The 16,914-nt window shown below is 34.8% G+C and overlaps 1 long non-coding RNA gene across 1 annotated transcript; it reads right to left on the bottom strand.

The window, feature by feature from the left end:
- Positions 1-3,299: 3,299 nt before the first annotated feature.
- On the bottom strand, positions 3,300-6,865 carry LOC132057305 (uncharacterized). Its single transcript, XR_009415127.1, has 2 exons — positions 6,400-6,865; positions 3,300-3,656 (listed from the first exon to the last, which is right to left on the bottom strand). It is a non-coding gene; the product is annotated as an uncharacterized LOC132057305 (long non-coding RNA).
- Positions 6,866-16,914: the final 10,049 nt, after the last annotated feature.

Raw genomic sequence — 16,914 nt, 5'->3', positions numbered from 1 at the left:
CTATTTTCTAAAGGAAGGCATCCAATAAATCATCGAAGAGTTTGTGTGTATAATAAAATGGTTAATATTACACCTTCTAAACTCTCCCATGACAATATAGTACTTTAAGAAAATGATGTGAAAACCCCCAATAAAGAAATAAAGAGATCCTTCTAATTGAATCTTAATTAAAAAACAATAGAAAAATGTTTGGATCGATCACACGTGGTAAAGAGCCAAAATAGAATAATTTCGCCTGTTCAAAACCAAGAGGGGAATCTCCTACTACTAAAATTGTGATATGTGAATCTACTATATTGAAATTTTTTTAATTAAAAAAATTGAATCGAATATCATGTGTCTACCTATTGGTCGTCCATGAATACAACTACTACTTATTAAGTTCTATTATTTAAAAGGATTTAAGTTATATCTATTAATTGTATAATTATTTTGTATTATCAGTAAATTTTGTACTATATAATTTGAAGCCCGTTATAATTTTATTATATTACTAAATATACAATTTTTTATATAATTATTTAATAAGTGATCTAATTGGATACTACTAAAATTTGAATTAAAAAATTTAAACAATAGAATAGGTGGAGGATGATGAAGTCCATACGTCAGCTTTAGGAAGGTCTATTCACTCTATTGCGAAGATGGGCATAATCATTTCAGTTTTCAGACAGAAAACTACTCATTATATATTAGTACTATAATCATTTGATTTCAGAAAAGTTTTAATGCGATACTCCCCCATCTCAAATTATTTATCGTGATTGTTAAAAATAATTATATCAAATTAATTGTTATTTTAAAAGTTCAAAGCATAATTTTTTTTTTCATTTTACTCTTAGTAGAATTTTGTCATTAATGGAGATGACACATAAATAGAGGAAACATTTATTGGAGAGAAATTATAACTTGGACATAAGTAAGAGTAAAATAAGTCAAATATCTTTCTCAATTAATATTTTTAATGGACGTGTAAAACAAAAAAGCGAAAAATAATTTAAGATGGAGGGAGTATATTTTTGTTTTGTGTTTGAAAGAAAAACAATAAAAAAAAGGATAAAAAGGAATTTCTTACAAATCAATCTCTAATCCATTATGAAACACTTAGGAATTTTTGATGATCTTTGCTAATTCGTCGCATAATAAAATTAGTAACTTTTTTTCTTTTTTTTTTCTTTTAATATTTAGCGACCAAATTCGTTAGCCGATATAACTTTTCAGTAAATTAAAATCATTGAAAATGAAGGAAATATAATAGTATGTAGATAGCAGTCGGTAACGTCAAGGGCATTATTCTCAACCACCCCAACTCACTTAAACTGCATAGGCATATTATCCTACTGGTGTTTGGATAATTGGATTTAATTTTGTATCATTTTGTAGTATTAGTGTATATGAAAATGTGCTGGAAAGACAACTGCATATATTAGATTAGGTTTTGGATTATAATGATTATGCTATTTTTTTGTTAAAAACGCCGTAAATAATTTCCCTAAAGGAAGTGTCTCTCACTAATTAGGAAGAGCTTTCTTTTTCACTTTAAATATAGTCCTCTTCTGAACTTGTGACGATGTAGAAAAATGGAAACCTCGCACATGTGAAAAAAGCAAAAATAGTGGATCTGCCTCTTGCGTGCGAGATATACATGAGGCTAATCTAAATTTAATTTTACAAAAAATATTTTTATTCTTTTGAGCTTACCTCAAAAGGTGCCCAGATGACTTAACTCCATATAATGATCATTATTTAAAGAATTACCACGTGCACAGTGTATCGTTTCCGATATTTCACCTATATATACACATATTTGTTCATATAAGAAATAAAGTAATACTGGGTACGTTGTTGTTGCTGTTGTTTTTTTCTTATGAGTTGAATTTTCTACTACTTAAGTCTTACTATTTGTTATTTTAGTTTCTAGTTTATATTAAAAGAGTTAGTTAGCTCTTGGGAGAATCACCTATATCAGATGAAATATCTTTAAGGACATTGTCATCACCGTCTTGCCTCAAGCTTGAAAAGAAATGTCAAATGATCATTTTTAGAAAAATCAAATGTGAGTATTTTATTTTTTGTTTAACCATCTTGGATACTGAAGTATAGTTTCTTTCAAAACCAAGGTTGATTGCCTACTTTTCAAGATCCAGTAGAGAAAATGTTAACTCAAAATTTCCTTGCATTTGCCTAGTAATGTCCACTTGTAATAGGAGAAATACATATAGCATTTTCATTTGTCACTGAAAACCCTTTATCTTGTAGTGACATGTACACTTGTTGTCTGGGAAAATTTCCACTAGACTAAATTTTAATTAAATACTTGAATTTCTTTCTCATTTTCCTTTTTATTTTCTTGGGTTAAAGACAAATTGTGATCTTTTTTGATTGACTGATATCAACAAGTTTCCATTTTTAAGTAGGGACCATATTGTGCTCACATGCCACTCATTTTGTAAGTGCATGTAATGTAGACATTATTTGAATATTCATTTAACGTCATTTTCTTTCACATTTATAGTGAAATTCTTGGAAAGGGGACGGAAAAAGTTGTCAAGATGTTGACTCAAATGGACAGTGTAGTTGGTTGACCTTTTTTTTTCTTTTTTTCTTTTGAAAAAGAGGCAACTCTCTATTCAATTTACATGGACTTTGAAGTAAGAGTCACAATGGACTAAGGTTGTTGTAAATCTCTAAACTTTTCTTTAATTTATGGTCGATGTTTTATAGTCGACTACAAATTTTAATCAGTTTTTTTTTATCCTGCATAGGAGATTAATATAAAATAACACAAGACCTGTAAATGAAATACATGAGACATTTTGTAGGGTTATCTTTTCTATTAAAATTATTTAAGTGGACATAGGACATCATTTCTTTTTTGGCATCATCTTGTTCATCCTATATTCTGAAGCAAGACAGTTAATAAGTCATCAAAGATTTAGTGTGTATAATGAAATGGTTAATGTTACACCTTTTAAACTCTCCCACGGCAATATAGTACTTTAAGAAAACGATGTGAGAACCCGCAATGAAGAAATAAAGAGATCCTTCTAATTGAATCTTAATTAAAAAATAATAGAAAAATGTTTGGATCGATCACACGTGGTAAAGAGCCAAAATATAATAATTTCGCCTGTTCAAAACCAAGAGAGGAATCTCCTACTACTAAAATTTTGATTTTTGCAACAATTACCTTCTTCTGTGCAAGAAGAAACCTAGATAGAACAAAGAAGTTTGAATTCGAAAAAGTATGCTCAGCTAATTCTTTGATGCTAGTGTTCCTTTGTGGACATTCAATAAGATTGAAACGAAATAAATGTGCTTGCAATAACACACTTTATTTGTTCTCATACAATTAAACAAACAACTTGCTCAAATTAATTTTAACAACATGCATGACCTATACAATCTTGAGAAGCAAACATAAGAAACAAGAATATGCTATTTTCCGTGTGGCGGAGAAAGGACTCCGGGAGGAGGTGCTGGTGGTGGCGGTCCATAGTATGGAGGAATCGTGGCGGCTTCGCGGCGGCCTCGTGACCTACCAAACAGGTAACAAGCAAGCGCTGCGATGAGGAAGATCAGAATCAAGGGCAGTGAAATCACAATCACAAAGTCCATTGATTCAAGTTTTTCTTCAACCTAAAGGCTCTCTTTTCCTGCCAAATTTATTGTGCACACATGTTAAAACATGACTACATTTAATACTAAAGTTATATGTATTGACGGTACAAATAAATTTTTATCAACTTGGAGAAGGGTAAAGCCGTAAAGGCTTGATTTTCGGAATAGCCTTTTCTTTCTAGCCTACTGCCATACACAAAAGCAAATCCATAATTTGAACATTATGGGTTTGAGCTTGGAATTCTATTACAACTCATTTAATTCGTTCGATTTATAACTCTTATTATTTGTTCTACTGACTTTTTACATGTATATAAGGTTCGAGTTAAAGTTATTGGGTTCTGGATGAACCTGAAAATCCTTAATGACATCCGACCTTGGTCATACGTTTGGGAGGTGTGGAAAAAATTTACTCACATTTATTATTTATACCAAATTATATTAACTTATCATGATTTAATGTAAGTACCATGTGCAGGTAAGTCCAGCAAGGTAATGCGATGCTTATGAAAATAACGAAAGTGGATAATACGTAATTGGAATTGTTGGCATGAGAGAGTTAAAATATGATGATAGAAACCTAATTAACAACTAGCGTTTCTTATACATTTGGTCCATTTAGCTCATTATAAAACACATGAAGAAATCACACGTTGTGCCCCTCAAATGGGCTGCTCTTTAATTTTTGCTCTTTAGCCGAACTTATGTCTAGCAGGGCATAAGTATTTTAAGGATAAAAGTCATGTGAGATATAATGATGCGAAAATAAATTTATGCCTCTCGAAAAAATTGTTTGTCTTGAGGGACAAAAATTAAAGACCAGTACAAAATAGGGCCATAAGTGTCAATCTAAGTTGTTCGGACTCTCCAAAAATGTTGCCGTACCGATGTTTGATCTTCAAAAAATACACTATTCTTGGAGGATGCGACACACATCCATTGATATTTTTGAAGAATCTGAGTAACATAGGTGCCAATGACCCCTGTAGCAATGGGTTTAAGACAGCAACAAGAAGTATGGACTTTACTTGGAACTTGGAGGCCTAAAATATTGTAGACCTTTCAACATTACCAAAGTGGGCTGCATAGAGCCTAACTAAAACTGAGGTCCAGCCCAAAGATGAAATCCCCCTCATGCTTGAAAACCTGGGCTTGGACTTGACCCAATCAATGGGAATGACTTAAATTCACGGCCCAAATTATCTATGGACTGGGTACTTTTCAGATCGATGTTTGAAAAATTGCCATTGTTTTGAAACTCGTTGAGAAGTAGTCACTTTTGACACTGAGACACCATGTAGTTTTATGGCTTACAAATCTAAACAAATGGAAGATCCAAAATGTTGTCATGACTTCTTTTCGAACTTAGAAAAAGTGAAATTCTATGAGAGTGCGGTGAATCTCGTCTAGGATATTGTGGTAGAGTTTCACTTTTTTAAGTTTGTAATCCATGAAAGTGCCCTAAATTTCGTCTAGGATACTAAGATAGAGTTTTAACGTCATGGATTACGAACTTAAACAAATAAAAATTTAAGATATTGTCATGACATTTTTTAAACGAAAAATAAATAAAATAAGTGATACTCAATGATATTGTACTGAATTTCGTCTACAACACCGTGATGGAGCGTCATGAATCCTAAATATTGACTCTCTAAAATAACTTTTGAATATGTTTTTATTTTTCAACTACAGATAACAAGTCCTTGTATTTTGGTCAATCTATAAATTTGTTTTGATTAAAGCTTGATAAATAGTTATACAATTTTGTGATTCTTTTCACATATACTATTTCTAAAATGAATCAAGTCAAGAGTAAATATCGAGTTATAGACTTATAGCCAACAGTTTTAAAGCTTAAGGCGTGAACCATGAATTTACATGTGAACAGAATCTAACAAACTATTTATACTTTAAACTGTAGCCACCTAATTCGAGACTTTAATCTTGTGTCGGTTTATGGTTTTGAAGCAATGATCTCCCATTTTAATATACAGAACAATGAAATTTGATCCGCTAAGAACGGTGGGATGAATGAGATCCCTCCACTTTTAATCAAAAGTCTCGAATTCGTAAATTAACAAAATAAATTTAACATGGTGTTCTCTTTTAAGATTAGTTTTTCAACTTTTGCTTCCATATTTAAAAGTTTCGTAAATATAGATCATCCGTCAAACTTCTCCTATTTCATTTTCATCCTTTTCAAATATATCATAGGAAACTGAAGACTCAATATTTATTTATAAATGACTTGGATTAGTTTGGTTGAATTAACTTTAACACATTACTGGATCGATTATGTTGAGCTTGATTGTCGTAGAATATACAGTGGTTGAATCTTTTAATTTCTAAAGATTGAGTGAATCTAACCATTAGATTTGTTGAGACTGGTATTAGAAGTTTGAATATTGAATTTGGAGTTGGTTTGACCCGAGTTGAATCAAATTTGAAGTAAACAATATGTTGGTCAAATTTATGCACGAGTCCTGATGATCCGCTAGGGCTTGTAAACAATTTGTTACAAAATACGATAACAATTTCTTGTAAGTAAGTTGTGAAAGCTAATTTAAATTAGGTGAAAACTTGAATAGTGACACTGAAATAACCTATTTGTGCAAATTACTCAAATCCAAATTAGTTTAGTCAATGAATACCGAATGATCATACCAAAAAGAATTGACTCAAACTAATAAAAATGAGAGAAGAAGGGAAAATAATTCAAACCAAAATGAAGAGGAGTGAAAAATACAGTATGATAAAAGGAAAAATAAAGCGTACCTTGTTGAGACAACAACACAAATTGAACTGACAGTCACCTCGTACTGAAGCTGAACTATAGGTTCCGATCCTTTAAAATCTGAAAAAAACAGTGTATTTTGGTGTTATTCATTTTAGGTGTTTTTGTTGTGCCAGGTTGTTTATTATGTGGAAGGTTCGAGGATGACAAAGATGATGAAGTGTTTGAAATGTAAAGATTTCAATATAGAGTATATTGACAGCTTTTCTTTTGTCCCTTTTTATTTTATAAACTGTCCTTTTGTTTTCTTTTTCTTCACTTGACGTAGGAAAGTATGGACAAACTCTTCTAAATTTTCAAGAATCAATAATCAGCACATAGATTTATTAGGTTGCGTTTTTTTCAATCCATAACCGCACAGACAGAGACAGCTACTTCTTTGAAAAAGATAAAGATCGTTTTGTTAAGTGGCCGAACAAAATTACATACTGATAATTTGAAAAAAAAAAAAAAAAAAAAAAAAAAAACCACAGCAAAACTCTTAATAGGGTGATGTCTTTTGGCCTAGAGCGGCAACATTACAAATGTGAAGGGTAACTTTGAATTTTTTTTCCAACAACTAATATCAGACATGACAATATGACATGAAGATTGCGGAGTAATGGAGTAGGGCCAATTTAAGTGCCTTTGTCCATCTATGAATCGGTTTATTACTAACCTTTAATTAAACACAGCAAAGAAAAAAGGCTACTGGCTTCGGTAATCATAAATACTCGGCTAGTGTGGTGGGACACATTTGATCTTTATATAATAAATTTATACAATGATGGATCATGTAGAACTTAATTCGAGAGAAAAATTATCATATGTACAAACAAAGTCTCTCATATTTATCACCAAAAAAATTACATATAAAGTATAGTGGAACTCTCAATGGGGTAATGCCTTTTAACAGAAACCAACCGACTTGATCTAAGACAAACTATTTGTACAAGAAGTATCTTTGAGTTGTTTCTCTCATTAAATATACGTATTCCGATTATTTTCGTTACTAGGTACTCCCTCCGTTCAAAAAATATTGTCCTAATTTGATTTGGCACAGAATTTAAGAAATAAAGGAAGATTTTTGAAATGTGTAGTCCAAAACAAATCTTAGATACTTATTTATATGGCTGTAAGTCATTTCATAAAGCTAAATTGTTTTTAAATATAGAAAGGTGCCAATCTTTTTGGGACAAACTAATAAGAAAAGTAGGACAATTTTTTTGGAACAATACTTTTTATACCCAGTTCATTAAAGCGTAAAATGAATAGGAACTAGCGTCTTATAATTTCACCCACTTTCCTCCACTGGATCAAACTCTTTGAAGACCTTTTCTCTGTTTCTTCTTTTAGAAAACTAAGGAGTCAAATTTCTACCGGTCTTTCCTTCCCAAACCTCACACTTTGAAGAGGTTCATGTGCATTTCCTCTTTACTTTTGACTTCTTTCTTTCAAAGAGGTTCATATATATGTACTTTATCTGTTTTGTGCTCTTTGATTCACCTAATACTTTAGTCGTAGCATAAATTCTCTCCTCCTAAATCATCTCGAGTTCTTGACAGAATTTTTTGAACAACAAATTAACAAGAGATTTAGTGATAAAATGTAATTTCTTTAGGGGAGGATAAGTGTTGGAGTAGTGAAAAGTAACTATTGACAATGACAGATTGATTCAAATCCCTTGATTAGAGGAGATTAAATCCCGTGATTAGAGATCTTGATTCTAGGAGATTTTATTACAGGAATATTCTTTTGTTGCCTCTTATATGTGTATTGCCTAAAATAGAATTCTAGGTTTTCTCTTTTTACGTATATAAATACTTGTATATCAGAACAATGAGATATGAAACAGAAAAAAGCTTTCTGCCTTTCTTTTATCTAAGTCTGTTGCTTTTATTCAACATGGCATCAGAGCTTTTCTGAAGCAGCAGCAATTTTCTTTTCCTTTACCCCGAATCCTTTTTCTGTTCTTTTCGAATGGAAGGATTAAACTTCAATCCCGTGGTTCCAGCCACGTCTGTAACCCAATCGAATAACCTTGCACCACAAATCATAGTCCAACAGGACAACTCTGTTGTAATTCTTGACGAAACGAATTATCCTTTATGGTCACAACTAATGGAGATGCGCATTGGAGCAAGAAACAAAGTCGGATATCTTACAGGCGAATTGACCAAACCATCACCAACTAATCCAAACTATGGCACATGGATTACCGAAAATCACAAAGTTCGAAGTTGGCTTATTGATTCAATGAACCCACATCTGATGCAAAGATTTATTCGCCTGGCAAATTCCTAAAGAGATATGGGAAGCTGCCTCAAAAACTTTCTATGATGGATCGGATGAGACACGCTTATTTGAACTGAATCAACAGTCTTTCACCACCAAGCAGAATAGTCGACCTTTGTCTACTTATTATAACGAACTCGTTGCAATTTTTCAGGAAATTGACCATCGGACAGCTACACAAGAGAAATCTATGGAAGGAATTGTACATTTACATTCGATAGTGGCCAGGCTTCGAGTTCACATATTTCTGAGTGGGCTTGATCTGGAATTTGATCAAGTTCGTGGTGAGATTTTGTGAAAAGATCCTAAATTGGATTTGGAAAGTTCTTATGCGTATATAAGGAGAGAAGCACAACAAAGACAAATCATGGGAAGCTCTAGACCAGTCCCTGAAAGTTCGAATGGTGGTTCAACGTGATACACAAAAGAGTCGAAGTATTCCATCATCTGGAAAAACAAATAACTTTGTTTGCACTCATTGTGGTGAAAAAGGACACTCCAAATAGTATGAGATTATTGGATATCCAGAATAGTGGGATTTTTCAAAGAAACCACAGAAGAACTTGACTGGCAAAGTAGCATTAGCCACACAAGGGGAACAATCACAACCTACTGCCAATATGGCTCAACCAGGTAATTTTGGTAAGGTTGATGTTCTTTTTATCACTTCTAAGGAAAATACATGGATTATTGACACAGGAGCATCCGATCATATGACTAGAGACTCTAGTAAGTTATAAACCATTCACCCATCCTCGCAACAAGTTATTTTTACAGCTAATGGAGTAGTATAACGGGGGAGGGATCTGTTGAATTATCCAGTACTTTGACACTTGCTACTGTTTTGGTGGTACCTTCACTCCAAAATAATCCGTCGTCTGTAAGCCAAATTACCTCATCTCTTAATTGTACCGTAACTTTTTGGCCCTTATTTTGTATCTTTAGGACATTCTAACCTGGAAGACTCTTGCTTATGGTGTTAAATGGGGCAAGCTCTACTATTTGGAGTTGACTGAGAATGGGGAACATAAATTTGGGTAGGCATGTCAAACAAGTGGAGTTGAGAAGGCTAAAGAAAAAATATGGCTATGGCATAGGAGATTAGGACACATCTCTTTTGGTTATCTGAAGAAACTTAGACCAAGTTTGTTTTCTGATTTAGATGTTTCAAATTTCCAATGTAATATTTGTGAAGTAGCAAAAAGCCATCGAATTCCTTATTTTCTAAGTTTGAATAAATGTTCAGAACCTTTCATTCTCATACATTCTAAGTACCAACAAGGGTCCCCTCTATTTCAAAAGGTCGATATTTTATCACTTTTATTGATGAATGCACTAGAATGACGTGGGTGTCTTTACTTTACAAGGGGAGTGATGCATGTAAAGCATTTAAGGAATTCTACAGTATGGTGCATACTCAATAATAAAGAAAAATTTGAATTTGGTAGTCTAACAATGCTATGGAGTTTATTGATGGTTCGTTTGGAGAAGATCTTAGTTAATTGGGGATACGACACCATACTTCCTGCACATATACACCACAATAAAATAGTTTGGTAGAAAGAAAGAATAGAAATTTTTTGGAAGTAGTTCGTGCCTCTCTTTTTGGTATGAACATGCCTCAGTTTTATTGGGGGGAGGCAGTAAAGTTCGCTATTTATCTTATCAATCGAGCTTCTTCACGGGTTATTGACTTTCAAACTCCTCAACAAAAGTTACAGTCAATTTGCACGATAGCACATCTGCCGAACCTTGAACCTCGAGTTTTTGGATGTACAGTTTATGTCCATATTTCAAAGGTCTTAAGAAGTAAATTAGAACCCTATGCAAAAAGATGTGTATTTGTTGGCTATTCAGACTTCCAGAAGGGCTATCGATGTTATGATCCTCAAAATAAGAAGTTGCATGTTACGTTAGATGTCTCTTTTTATGAGAACGAACCTTACTATAGAGGGGGAGTTCCCAGTTCAACTCTTCAGGGGGAGAACGCGAGTGAAGCACTTGGTCCAAACAATAAAGATACTGGAGTTCCACCGGAACGAGTTGAGTTCTTAGACTTGGAAGTATTGCAAGGAAGATTGAGTAAGAATACACATGAAATTGAAGAGATTCCCTCTGATCAGTCCATTGATTCTCCAGCTTTGCCAAATCTATCCGAGAGTGATATAGTATCGATGAGTAATGAAGATGTCGCAGAAGATCCCGTATTAACACCATAAAGGCGAAGGGCTTTCACAGAATGTCCAAGAAGATGTTGTAACCCAGGTAATTCTTGATTCTTCTCCCACTTCTCAATTACCACTGAGATTAAATAGGGGTGTCCCTAGAGAACAATATGAACCTGATCGTAGAACCAAGGCCAAATATCCAATTAGCAACTATATCTCAAGTCATAGATTATCAGATTCATATGCTCTAGTTGTTAATCAATTATCCAAAGTATCTATTCCTAGTAGTGTGTATGAGGCATTGGCGGATCCAAAATGGACTAAGGCAGTGAATGAAGAGATGGAAGCCTTGCAAAGAAACTCAACTTGGGAGCCAGTTCCGCTGGCGAGAGAAAAAAAGGAGAATAGTTGTAAATAGGTATATACTGTAAAGCTTAAGTAAATAGAAGCATTGATAGGTACAAGGCGAGGCTAGTAGCGAAGGGTTACGCTCAGAAGTATGGAGTTGATTACCAAGAAACTTTTGCACCAGTAGCCAAGCTCAACACTATTCGTATTATTATATCAATTGCAGTGAATACAGATTGGTCGTTATGACAGTTTGATGTAAAAAATGCCTTTCTAAATGGTGACTTGGAGGAAGAAGTATACATGGAATTCCCACCGGGCATTAAGCAAGGACCCATACATGAAGAGAAAATATGCAAACTGAAAAAATCACTTTATGGGCTAAAACAATCACCTAGAGCTTGGTTTGGGAGGTTTGCGTCGGAGATGAAGTCTATTGGTTACTTGCAATGTATCTCTGACCATACCTTGTTTATTAAACACAATGGGGGAAAGGTAACAACCTTGATTATATTTGTAGATAATATGGTACTAACTGGTGATGACCTCGAAGAAATGGAGAAACTACAGCAGTACTTAGCCACCAAGTTTGAAATGAAAGACTTAGGACAACTGAGATATTTCCTAGGTATTAAAGTGTCAAGGTCGAGACAAGGTATTTCTCTTTCCCAGCTAAAGTATGTATTGGATTTATTGACAGAAACTGGAATGCTAGATCGCAAACCAACTGAAACACCAATGGAGATGAACCAACAACTTGGAATTTCTTCTGAGCAAAGAATTAGCAGACAAAGTTCGTTATCAACGACTAGTGGGAAAGTTGATCTATCTAACTCTGTCACAGCCCAATTGAGGGCCGCGACGGGCACCTGGTGCTAGCCCACCCGGGTACCCCTTAACATACTTAGACATCACATTCTAATCACATCGGGCAATAACATACCTATAGCATCAATAAACATCTATGCCCATATAAACGTACATGCGTCGACAAGACAATCAAAACAACATCCCAAAAGATATAGGCCGACAAGGCCGAACATATCTAACCATATACACAATGTCTACGAGCCTCTAAGAAGGGTGCATCATATCATAACATATGGGCGGGACAGGACCCCACCGTGCCCATGAATATATACACAAAAGAATCTATACCAAAAGCTGCAGCTCCGAACGAAATGGAGCTCTGCTATGTAGTCCCGAGATAATACGGCTATGGATCAAATCGTCTCCCCGACCACTGCGCGGCATGACGCAGCGTCCACAAACAAAAGGACGTCAGTACGAAGAATGTACTGAGTATGTAAAGCATGATCAATATCAATATGGGAGCATAATGGATAACATATGAAATAACATAGGCTGGGAGATAATAGCATCATCATCATAGCACTTACCTGCTTTCCATAGGGACGTTCCATTTCTATTTCGTACTCGCAAACATACATTCATATCCTTGCTCACTTACCTTTCGTATCTATTTTCGTACTCATATTCATATCTCCTTTCATACTCATTCTCATATTGTGTACATTGCATATACGTAGCCCTTACTCGGCACTCACAAGGTCTTAACATAGACGTACTCTAATTGATGTCATATACATAGTATAATCGTATTCATATAGGGGTCATATACTTAGCTTATTCGTACTCATATAGATGTCATACATATAGCTTATTATATAGCTTACCCGACCACGAAGGTTCGGTGTTTCACGTACTCGGCCCTACCAAGGCTCAGTGCCTGGCCCTACCAAGGCTCAGGGTTATTAATCGTACCCAACTGTAGTGGTGCGCGTGCGTCGTTATATATAGATATGCGTATTCATTATATTCTACCCGGCCATATAAGCTCGGGGTTCACAATAGCCACTCATGGGCACACATACATATATATATACATACTTATCATATTCTACCCGGCCATATAAGCTCGGGGTTCACAATAGCCTCTCATAGGCACTCGTACATGCTGACTCACATCTATCTCTTAGCCTTCTTACTATCGTCATTTATTACATTCTATCCTTAGAGCATTACTCGTCGTATAAAGAACTTAGTACAATCGCATCATCTGAGCATCATTGGCTTAATAGCTTCTCGAGCTAGGATCATTAGAAAGTATCATGGACTCATAAGAGATGAACAATTGGCCCAAGAACCATGCCTTATGAAAGAAGGGTTAGCTTTACATACCTTTCGTGCAACTATTCTATCATTTGAGCGTTCTTCTTCAAAGCTCACGTTCTACCTTCATTGAAGTGCATACTCATATTAGATGATGGATAGCGTTTAGCATTTATGACTAATTCTAGAGAAAATCGGACAACATCTCCTTTATTTATACGACTTTCCTCGTATTACCTAACAACTCCCAAACATCAATAATAACATCCACATTATCATCACAATAGCTTTTAGTCATCTACATTACTCTTATTTCACAATTCTCTTCACTCTATCCATATTCATAGTCATATCTAGTCAATACGTTCACTCATATACCACGTCGATTTCCATACTCTCAATATCATTTATAACATGATTATATTCATAAAGCATCAAGAGTCATCATTCGTTCCAAACGTTTACTCAAAAGTGCTACTATTCACACATTCATGACCCATTACTTGTATTCTTTCGTAATCCAAGTGTTTCATCTTCTAAACACTTTATATTACATGGAAACATCATAAAACTCACCTTGGATAGTGTAGGATTGAAACTTAGTCGCATAAACCTCACTTGAGCCAAACCCTAGATTTTCCTTCACTTGATTTTCTTGCTTTTGATGAACTCTAATGGTTTCTCTTGCCTTGATTCACTTGGTTTGATGATAATCACCTTTGATTTCCTTTGGATCCTTGTTCATGAAACATATATGGAACCCTAGAGTCTTTAGAGAGAAGTAGAGAGATGTTGGGAATGAAAATATGAAGTTGGGAACACATTTAAACACTTAAAACATTTCGGCCGTCGGGTGTTCCACGGACCGTTCCACGGTCCGTGGAACCCCCGATCTTGTCCGTGGAGCTGATCGTAGTTCACGACCAGCCAGCTGCCTTCTCTGCTGGCAGTTCCACGGACCCATCCACGGTCCGTGGAACACTCTGCTGGCCGTGGATCTGGCCGTGAAACTCACTGTTCCACCAAGTTTGATTCCGTCATTTCGTTTAATCTCCAATCCTTATGGAACCTTCTTAGCACTTGTTTATCACTTCATTAACAATCTAAGGGGTGTTATAACTCTTCCCCAACATATCATTAAGTTGTCATCAACTTACTACTCATAAATTCTTTCCGACTTATCGCTTACATGGCCTTCTCTTGGCAACTTTCTCGTCAAACATCGAATGTCTTTCAAATCTCATTTGGAACCATCAATTGCTATATCTTACTTATTAAAACATCGTATACTTCATATTTCTCATTAACCTATTCACTGTGGATCAACGAAAAAAATTTTGAGGTGTAACAAACTCATACCAGGCCGGATATTGCATATGCGGTAAGTGTGGTGAGCCATTTTATTCAAGCTCCAAGTACTGAACACATGAGGGCAGTCCATAGGATCCTAAGGTATTTGAAAAATGCTCCTGGAAAAGGGTTGTTGTACTCAAAGAATGAAGCAACAACTGTTGAAGGCTACACTGATTGGGCTGGAGATCGCTCAACTAAGAGATCGACTGCAGGTTACTTCATATTCGTTGAAGGTAATCTTGTTACCTGGAGAAGTAAGACACAAAAGGTTGCTGCTCAGTCAAGTGAAGAAGTGGAATTCCAATGTATGACGCATGGTTTATTTGAGCTATTATGGATCTAAAGAGTTCTGGATGATTTTAGAGTTGCAAGTTACGACTTATAAAGTTGTTTTGTGATAATAAATCTGCAATTCAAATAGCACAAAATCCAGTACAACATGATCGCACTAAGCATGTTGAAGTGGATCGTCATTTCATTAGAGAAAAACTTGATTAGAAGATCATCTAGTTTCTATATGTAAAGTCTATGAACCAACTTAAAGATATCCTCACAAAGGCAGTACCAGGAAAAATATTCCATGAAGTGATTGACAAGTTGGGCATGATAGATATCTATGCACCAACTTGAGGAGGGGTATTGACAATGAGAGATTGATTCAAATCCCTTGATTAGAGATCTTAATTCTAGGAGATTTTATTACAGGAATATTCCTTTGTTGCCTCTTATATGTGTATTGCCTAAAATAGAATTCTAGGTTTTCTCTTTTCTATATACAAATACATTTATATCAGAACAATGAGATATGTAATAGAAAAAAGCTTTTTGCCTTTCTTTTATCTAAGTCTGTTGCTTCTATTCAACAGTAACATATTCCCAAATCGAAAAATAAACACTTCTGTAAAATTCACTAAATTCATCTCACCACGATCACAAGAACTTAGAAATCGATATCAATCAAGTTTGCTATTTCAATTCACACTTATGCACATGAGTTGCTACAAATTACAAGAATGTCACACTTAAGATTTGAATTTATGATCTAATTAAGAAATATCTGAACCTGCTTTATCACAAAATTTAATCTTTCGTTACGTCAAGGAGGTTCTGTTAGAAAATGGGCTTACATTATTTAAAATATTTTCTTTATATTTAACTTTTCCGGGTTGTTTGATAGTCCATAAATGTGTGCCCAATTATAGTGTGATAATTGGTATTGGGTCCTGCACTTTATGTGCTGGCGGATCTAGTAAGACAGTGAGTTTAGGCTTAATCCAATAAGGCCCATAATGGGTGGGCCCATTAGGATTTCAATATTGCAGCTAGGTCTCCTCCTCTAACCCTATATAAGACACCTCTTGGCTCTTCTGTGTTATTGCTTTAGAGATACAAAAAATAGGTGTAAGGTTATTGTCCCATTGACGCCGCCTTAACGAAAAGGGTAATAGGGAGAAAACCTAGTTCGTTTTGTTGTTCATTATGGCTTAAACAGGTACACCGTTCTATCCTACTAATCTATTATAATTTTGTGTCCTATTATCATGTTTGATATTGGAATTATCGTGTTAAATATCTTACATGTGGTATCAAAGCTTTTGCTTCTCTTTGTAAACCTTAAACTTGAAGAAGTCTGCTATCTTGTGACCCTTCTTATCACAAAAATGGCGTTTTCCTCTTGTGACCCTTCTTATCACAAAAATGGCATTTTCCATCAACACCTTTTTGATTTCCATTACTGTTAGGTTTTGCACTTTTACCATTTCCTTTGAAAGCCTGAGTCTTTTTAGGACCTTGCCACTTTTTCTTTCCTTTGAACTTGTTAGTTGAAAATTTTGCCTGAGAAACCATGTTAGCATATTCTATCTTTTCATTAGTGGCCGCCACCTTTTCTCTTTTCACTTTTGCTTCCTCGGCATCACATTTAGTAATGAGCTCATTAATAGTCCATGACTGGTTGATTATATTATAAGCAATCCTCATCTGACTAAATTGTGACGAAAGCTGTGAAAAAGCTTTATGAACAATGAAACTATTAGGAAGAGTCATATCTAAGTTCAACTTATTCTGCATAGAGACCATTCTCAAAATAAACTGATGGACGCTCACTATTTCATCATACTTTAAATTCCTTAGCTCACCTATCAATCTTGAGGATTTAGCATTATTGAAAACTTGAAAACACTACCCACGACCTGAAAAAATCCTTGCGCTATCTGTTTC

Source organism: Lycium ferocissimum, chromosome 5 (genome assembly GCF_029784015.1).
Source record: "Lycium ferocissimum isolate CSIRO_LF1 chromosome 5, AGI_CSIRO_Lferr_CH_V1, whole genome shotgun sequence".
NCBI classification, from domain to species: domain Eukaryota; kingdom Viridiplantae; phylum Streptophyta; class Magnoliopsida; order Solanales; family Solanaceae; genus Lycium; species Lycium ferocissimum.
Note: the sequence above shows the minus strand (reverse complement) of the source record. Positions and strands in the feature narration are given on the sequence as shown.